The sequence below is a fragment of the Lipotes vexillifer genome, unplaced genomic scaffold, assembly GCF_000442215.2.
Source record: "Lipotes vexillifer unplaced genomic scaffold, Lipotes_vexillifer_v1.1 scaffold165, whole genome shotgun sequence".
NCBI lineage: Eukaryota > Metazoa > Chordata > Mammalia > Artiodactyla > Lipotidae > Lipotes > Lipotes vexillifer.
Window position 1 is genome coordinate 1,389,141 of NW_006799066.1, and position 8,421 is coordinate 1,397,561.

At 40.4% G+C, this 8,421-nt stretch overlaps 1 protein-coding gene across 1 annotated transcript in view; it reads left to right on the plus strand.

Annotated features, from left to right (window-relative positions):
* The window catches only part of CLVS1 (clavesin 1), a 161,740-nt gene that overhangs the window by 932 nt on the left and 152,387 nt on the right, over positions 1-8,421 (plus strand). The gene's annotated exons all lie outside the window — the stretch shown is intronic.

Consider the following 8,421-nt stretch of genomic DNA (forward strand, 5'->3'; position numbering starts at 1 on the left):
AGGTGCCCCAGGTGGGGGGGGGGGGGGGGGGGGGGCGGTGACTGATGACTCATACTCATACTCACCCTGGTTTTCCTTCCTAAGCGTTTATTGCAGAAACTCTGGAATTAAGTTTTTTACTGAAATGTTTTGTAAAATGGAGACCCCAAAGGTTAACTCTGTGTCCAGAATGAAAATTAAAATGATCATGATGATAACCTAACAAATAGGGCTCTCTTTGGAAAGTGTTAGTTGTCCAAACGTCTCTTCCTGTCTACTTATTTAATTTCAATTTTCTAATCTAAAACCTCTCTTTGAAGCAGAGAAGATAGATCCCTTGCCCAAATGGCCAAAGTAGTAATGATATTCAGAGCAGATGGCCTGGCTTTGTTCATCCTAGTCAAGGACTGACTCGGATTTGGAAGGCGAGATTTCTGTGTGCTTTCTCAGTAATCAGGCGATAACACCATTTTCCTATAATAGTAAAGGGTAATAGAGTGGGGAAAAAAATGGAAAAGGCATTTTATGTAACTGTGTTCTACCAGGTTCTGCTTTTAGAGTGCTAAGATTTTCTATCTCATATGAAAGGAAGTTAGGGTCTTCAAATATCTTGAGGGTACAAACACAAGTCATAGCACCTCTTTGATTTAGCCAGGATCATCTGTTTTATAAGAGCTAACAAACCTCAGAAAATAAGTGCCCGAGCCTGTCATAAATAAAAATCTTTTCGTGGGTACTCATTTAATCAACTGTTGCCAAACAGCAAAATGCTGGAGTTTTTAGCAAATTGTTTTTCATAAAATAAACATCTTTATTAAAAATGAGATGGATTATAATTTCATATGGGAATAATGTCAGTCACATGTAACAACCAAGTTTAAACCAAAGCACAGAAAAGGTTGATTAAAAAATCCCCGTTGTACATTTATTCTGCCTCTTTAAAAAGAAAAAGAAGCAAGTTTTGTCTAAATCAGCTTGCTCATTATCAGAGGCATTGTCAAAAAAAAAAAAAAAAGTCACAAACAAGGAACTGCTGGAAAAAGTTCGGAGGAAAAATTCACATCAAATACTCTTCTTGAATGAGGAATAAGTAGCATTTTGTCAAAAGTTATTTACTGCTATGAATGAATTCTATCTGCATCTAAAATCCACTCACTTTTGAATTCAGACCAAGAAAACTAGTGAAAATACCTGGTGAAATGGATTTTAGAGAGGAAGGAAATCTGGTCGTCTATATACTGTCCTTGGATTGGTAATATCCACAGTAAACTGGACTTCTCAAGTCCCCAAGCAACCAGATTCTTAAAACTCCCTTATCTGTCTGCAAAGAACGGTTCAGCCCAGACAATTTTTAAAAATGTATATATTGCCAGTTCTAGCTGCTTGAACCAGAAACTCAGGCCAGGAATGTAGTGCCGCCTTCTTCCTGTGCCTCATACGATCTCCTGTGGCTGAGGAAATTTCAAAGCAATGCTGCTTCCATGAGATTTACAGGCATCTGTCTCAGAAGCAATGCTTTTCTTTGACTAAGATATTACACTGAGCTCATTGATTTTTCTAAAGTGCCACTATCCTGGCTTCCCCTTTGGTTTTTTCTATTAAGGGATATTTTGCTTTTTCCATATTTTCAATAACAGAACTTTCTCATTTTTATGATGGATTTACAGGTGAACAGAAAACACATTTTCCAGCAGAGTGGCATCATAACATTTTTGCAGACATGTTCCCAGCGAGGTGCATCATTTAGAATCATGGAGTATAAAGCTGGAAGGTCATTCTTTCCCAAATGGGGGAATCTAGAACTCCAGAATTGGTAGTGTCTTTTCACTTCTGCAGGTTTCACAAAGGGACACCTCAGTAACCCTGAGAAGCCTATTCACAATTTTACACATTTCCCCAGCAGAGGCATCCTTAGTAAATGGATCCAGGCTGACTTGGATCTTCTCTGCTTTCCCGTTAAGTGGTGACCCCGAGGACGTAACACAGCAGAATGGGTATACAAAGTATGAAATTTGGCCACATGCAATCAGCCCAGAAATACCCCTTAAGCTAAGAGGGATCCTTTCCTCATTACATCTTTCTCCCAAATTTTTACTGTTTCGATTATTGTTCATTTTGTCCAGTTGTTTATTTACTGGACTAAATTTCAGGAGAAGATCCACAGTATTACTCTAAGACTGTAGCCTCCACTGTCAGCCCCAAGTGTACATCTCTCTAGAGAAAAATGTGCTTATTTTTCAATCGAAGAAGTTTTTCTTAGCTTAATGGAAGTTTATCTTCTTTGGCTTGATTCTTCATGGATGTAGAAATCAACTGGTCACTCTCTCCATAAAAAAGCTTTCATGTATTCAGTTAATAGCTTCATTATTCTCCACTATTTCTGCTGATTCCCACAGCCCCTTATCATCTTGTCTCTGGCCGGGTAACCCTATTCTCCCCCTTTACGGACCTGTTATCACACGAACGTTTCTGTGCGGGGGGCTAATCCTCTGTGAGCTTTCTTCTTCCTGACTTCTGAGCCAGTAGAGTTTTCCCCATATGTGTCTGAGATGATCCACTCTTGTCTTCTGGACACTTTTAGCCACATCTCCAATTTGTAGGTATTGTTCAGACCTCTCTCCATCTACTCTCCTTAGAATAACATCATGTCAGTTCAGCCTGTATTATTGCTCAAATGTCTTACGTAAAGTTCCACACACCTGTATGTGTGTCAAGTACATAGTGTACTCAGTGTTCACTAGTTTGTAGTTTTGGAGGGAATAAGAGAGAATCCGTGGGCCCGGAAATGGCACTTGGGAACTCCAATCCCAGGCTCCATAAATAAAAGACATCTAGTCTTATGTGTGGACAACATAAATCAAACTAAACATGTAAGATTTGTCTTTCCTTTTCTCTCTCCCTCTCTCTTGCTTTCACTTGCTTCCTTCCTCCTTCCTTCCTTCATTGCTTTTGGTTGGTATATAGAGCATGCCAGCATGTTTGAGAACAATTAATGAGGTGATCTTTTATGAGTGTCTGTCGGTGCTCCAAAAGGAAGTGTCGGTGCTCCAAAAGGAAGTGTCGGTGCTCCAAAAGCACTCTGGGAGTGCTTTTACTCTCCTCTTGGACAAAGTAGCACTGCTGTCCACAGACAGAGTGAGCTCTGAATTCGGGGGTAATTAACCTACCTTCTCAACCCCTTTGATTATCAATCCTTTAGGTCAGCGCTTCTCAAACATTAATGGGCATCCAAACTGACCGGGGCTTCTGCTAACCATTCAGCACGTCTGGGTGGGTTCTGACATCTGAGATCCCAACAAGCTCCAGGAGCTGCGGATGCTGCTCAGCCATGGACCATATACTTTGAGAAGTAACGGCAAAGAACACATGCCTTCTTTTTTTTTTTTTTTTTAACATGCCCACCCATTTTTTTTTTTTTTTTTTTTTTTTGGTTACGCGGGCCTCTCACGGTTGTGGTCTCTCCCGTTGCGGAGCACAGGCTCCGGACGCGTAGGCTCAGCGGCCATGGCTCACGGGCCCAGCCGCTCCGTGCATGTGGGATCTTCCCGGACCTGGGCACGAACCCGTGTCCCCTGCATCGGCAGGGGGGGGGGCGGACTCTCAACCACTGCGCCACCAGCGAAGCCCTTTAGTTGCTATTTTAAAGGGAGCCAAGGGAGTCTATACAGTGAATGTTTATGTGGCAAGGGCAAGCCCTGGGCTACTACTGAGCTAAAGGCAACAGAAAGTTGACCATGAGCCAGGGGCTAAATTCTGGCCACACTACACTTTCAGATGATTAAAGGTCTCCCCTTTATCCTTCTAGACTACTCCCCCTGCCCTGGGTATAGATAGCTCATATCTGCAAGTTGGCTAATGTTTGATAGAAAGTCAATGGATTGGAGTTCAATTTGTTACTCACAAGGCTTATGTTCCCTTGCCAGTACTTATGCAGAGAAGTCCTACAAACCCTAATGGTCAATCTCAAATTCATCACTTGGAAATAAGATTCCTTTCTGGTCAGCACCATAGAATATTGTAATCAGCCGACCTCTGAGATTTAAATATAGGCTCCACTGGCAGTAAGGGAGCATATCATCTTTCAGGAAAGATTTCAAATAGAACAACTGTTCTTAAAAAAAGATTTTTGCTCACTGTGACGTTTGATTTTGGTTTTGATATATCAGCAGCATCTATTTTTATTTCATTCAGTGTAAAAATCCCTTTCAGCACTCCTAGGGGGAAATACATATTCAGGTAAAAAATTAGAAGTGAGATTTTAGGAAGGTGAAGAGCCATAAGGGTTAACCTAATTCAATATACATTTAAAATTTTGAAACGCATCTTTCACTCTTACTGATGGCTGAGGTAGTTGATTAGACTTTCATGTGGAAAGTTTTATTACTGAGATTCATTCTTCATCTTTTTCCTATAAAAGAAACCCATGAAACAAATATAGGTATAGTTTATCATTTTGTATTTGTATTAATTTAAATTGATGTGTATTTAAAATTGTTCTTTGTATTATCAAGAACATTCAGAAGCAATAAATATTTGAGGTATTGTTCAATAGTTATTGATGTTCTTATGTTTCAAACAATATTTAGGATTTATAGATTTCATCTTTCTGGTCATGACAACAATATACTCTTTCCTCCCAAATTTGGCCAGTTTTATATCTCCTAAATGTTCTTCCTTAGGACTGATGGGGTGTAGGTCTGTGCTTGTTGTGTGAGTGAGTCTGAGAGCACAGATACCCAGGCTGGTAAAGAGAAAGCACCTATTCTGAGAGGCAAGGTAGGGCAATGGACAGAACACAGGCTTTGAGTCAGGCAGGTTTGGGTATGAATCGTTGCTCTTCCACCTGTACTTAATCTATCTAAATCTCAGATTTATCCTTTTATCTAATAAGTAATAACCTAGCTTTAAAGGTTGGTGTGGAGATTAGACTATATAATACCAAAGCCCGAGGCACGTAACAAGTAGTCACAAATACTTGTCTGTTTTTTCCCTCACTTTTAACACTAGCTCATTATCTGACTTAATGCCTGGTGCTTAGCTGTTCTAGGCTTCAACATCCTTTTATCTACCTGGAGACAAGAGAAGTGTGATATCAACAAGAATATTACAGTAAATGTAAACTGTACATGTTTACAGTAAATGTAAACTGGAGCTTTTCATTTTCAAAGCACTACATTATTTCACATGATTCTCAGCATCTCCCAGGGAATTATCTTGATTCTACCTATTGCAGAATCATTGTAATGAGGAAAAAAGAAAATTGATGTAAAATGCTTTGAAATAATAATACACATATGTACATGTTTGTAGATAAGACATGGTTATTATTACTCTGATTGTTATCCTATATTTAATGTGTGTTTCTAAGGATAATGAAATGAGAATAATAGATTATAAAAAAACCAAAATAGATTTAATTTGAATTATTATACTTTCTGAAATGATTTTTCCACCTTGACTCCTTGGTTCATAAAGACTGGGGTATGTGTTCATAAGTGTGTGTGTGCAAATACACTTTCTTAAGATTGAATTCCGTATGAGGAAATACACAAATATGTATTTTTTCTAATGTAAATTTGAGATGAAGTATGAATCTGGAATCTATGGATGCCATGATTTCAAATACCATGATATGGAGACTCTTCTTTCCTCCCCCTCACACAAAAATACCACTACCTAAATTTCTAGTTCATTAGAAAAAGCATGGATTAGAAATGGAAGTAAGCTCCTACCCTGGGCTCCCCAGAGAGTGTAATGAGTTACTCTTCATGTATTTGAAACAACCTCTAAATAAATAATCATTTTGGACCCAACCAGCAGTGGAAGAGAGAGTTTCCGAGGCTCATAGGAATCTGCCTAAAGTGCCCCTTTGGGTTATCAAGCACATTTCAATGCCCAGGCTATGCTTGGAACTCTACTAGGCATGCCAAAATATCAGTCCTTCAAATAGAATGGCAGGGCCTCTGATTTGTCATTTTAGCCATAGGAAAATACGTAAAGTCAGAGCAAACATCAATGATAGCCGGAAAAGTCATATATAGGTAGATTTTAAATAGTTCCAGTCATCCGCTGATGAAATATGAGGACAAGATGGTAACTGGACATTTGTAAGGTATGGTGTTAGGCCACCTAAAAATGTCTGTTAACCCCTTAGGCACATTTAGGCTTATAGAATAGTGAATTTGGAAGGAATTTTAGGGAGGGAGAGTGAGGTTCTGACAGGGATGGTAACTTGCTGAAGGTCACATAGGTCTTAAGTGGTAAATACTAGAACCTCTCTGCTACATATAAGGATGGACTAGCACAGTCATAAAGAACATGGGACAGCAGAAATATTACTTAAGCTTAAACACACTTCTGACTCTTGGTAACTGCGTAACCTAGGGAAAGTCATTTACCATCTCCTGTGCCTGTTTCCTCAGCTGAAAAACGGGGACAATAACATACTCATCTCATATAGTTGTTCTAAGGATTAAATAATATACTATATAAAAAAGAGAGAATGCAAGTGCCTGGGACATAATAAATACAGTTACAATAAATAAACTGAAGCAATTCTTATTACCACCAGGACAGAAACCGCTCCTACTGCTTCAGGTGATACCTAGTCCAATGTATCCTTTATACTTGTTTGACCAATTCAGAAAAGTTGAATGAGAACCAAATCCTTCATGTGAACAAAAAAAATTGCAGTTGAAAATGCTACATCTGGAGAACATTCTTGTATAGCATAGCATTTTTAGTGCCTTAAATCTTATCAACTGAAGCTGTTATTTTTAGTAGCAGTCTATTCAGACTTCTGAAATGAAGGATTTGCCTTTAATGGAAAATGTCTATTTCATCCTAAGTATGAAACCCAGTGACCCTGGCTTGGGTATTCTCCCCAGCAGCTTCCACTGTATGCTGAGCACAGAACAAAGATATAGACTGAAACAAATTTATTTCAGAGATTATAGATTGGAGGCATAACTGTGTGTGGAAGTGGGCCATGAAAAATGCAACCTCAACTCTCCCCTTGAACTCACAGTAATTTATCTTGGAAACATTGTTGAGTTCCCTGAACTGCAAGATAAGTAACTCGCTCCCAGCAGCTTTAAATATTCTGCCAGGGACGAGCCTTCGCTATGCCTTGTGCTCTGAGCACGCTGTGCCATGGCTGGAACCATGAATTATCACCCGGCATGCTTCAAAGAGGCAATGATCTGAAATACAGTGTGCCTAGGCTAACTTCTTCTAGGAAAAAAATACTTTGTAGATGAGGAAGGAAATTAAAAGGCAGCTGCCACACCCTCATTTAAGGAAAACAGTCCTAGAGGTACCCAAACAGAAGGGGAAACCACTTACTCGTTAAAACAACATTTTGACTACTTTATTAATTGGTTCTATATGTACGTAGATATATGGCACCTACTCAGTGTAGGCACAGTTCCAGGCACTGAGAATAGGCAGTGAACACAACATAGTGGCTCTGCTCATGGCACGGACCCTCTGTGTGCCAGGCACTGTACTGGCGATACGCAGATGAGTAAGATCCAGGTAATTAATGAGATTCTGTGCAAGGAGTTCAGAGTGAGAGGGGAGAGAGGAACATGGCAATAAAATGTGGTGTGGTCAGGGCTGGCGGGCTACCTGTGACCTCTGAAGGTGAGGGAGGGTTCCTGGAGAAAATGATCTCCAAGATGACTCCTGAAGGGGAAAGAGGAGTTAATCAGTGGTTTTTCTAGACAGAGGGAGCATCTTTTGCCAAGGCCCAGAGAAGAGAGAAGAAACTACAGGTGTCTCGGTGTGGCTGCATGGCTGGAGGGTGAATCTGGAGAGACAGATAGGGACCAGATGATGAAGAGCCTTGGGAACCATGCCACAGAGTTTAATATTTCATCCTAGGACAACTGGAAGCCATTGATCGCTGTCAATCAAGCAGCGACATGAGCAGATTTCAACTGTAGTACAGAGAATGGACAAGAAAAGGGCAAGGTTGGCCGCAAGGGCACCATAGGGAGAATGTTGCAGAACTAAACAGATGAGTGGAGACGCGGTCTAAACAAAGACAGTGAAAATGGATGGAAAGAACAGGGAAGATTTAAGAAATATTATGGAAGTGATTGCCTGGATGTGGGCGGTAGGGGAGAAGGTGGAATAATAGTTGACTCCCAGGCTTCTAGCGTGGGAAACTATACAGAGATGATGTCAGTCAGTAAGAGACGGAGGTGGATGAGCAGATTCAGGATGAGGAACTACGATTAGTTCAGTTTGGAACATACTGCGTTTGTGGCGTCTAGGGGACATCTAAGTGGGGGTGATCAGCGAGCAACTGGGATGTGTAAGTAAGCCTGAGGATCAGGAGAGAGCTATGGACTGAAGTTATCCACATGCAGGTCGTTAAGTCACGGTTGGATCCTGGAAAATAGCATATGGACGTGGTGAGCACAGAAGAAGATGGAG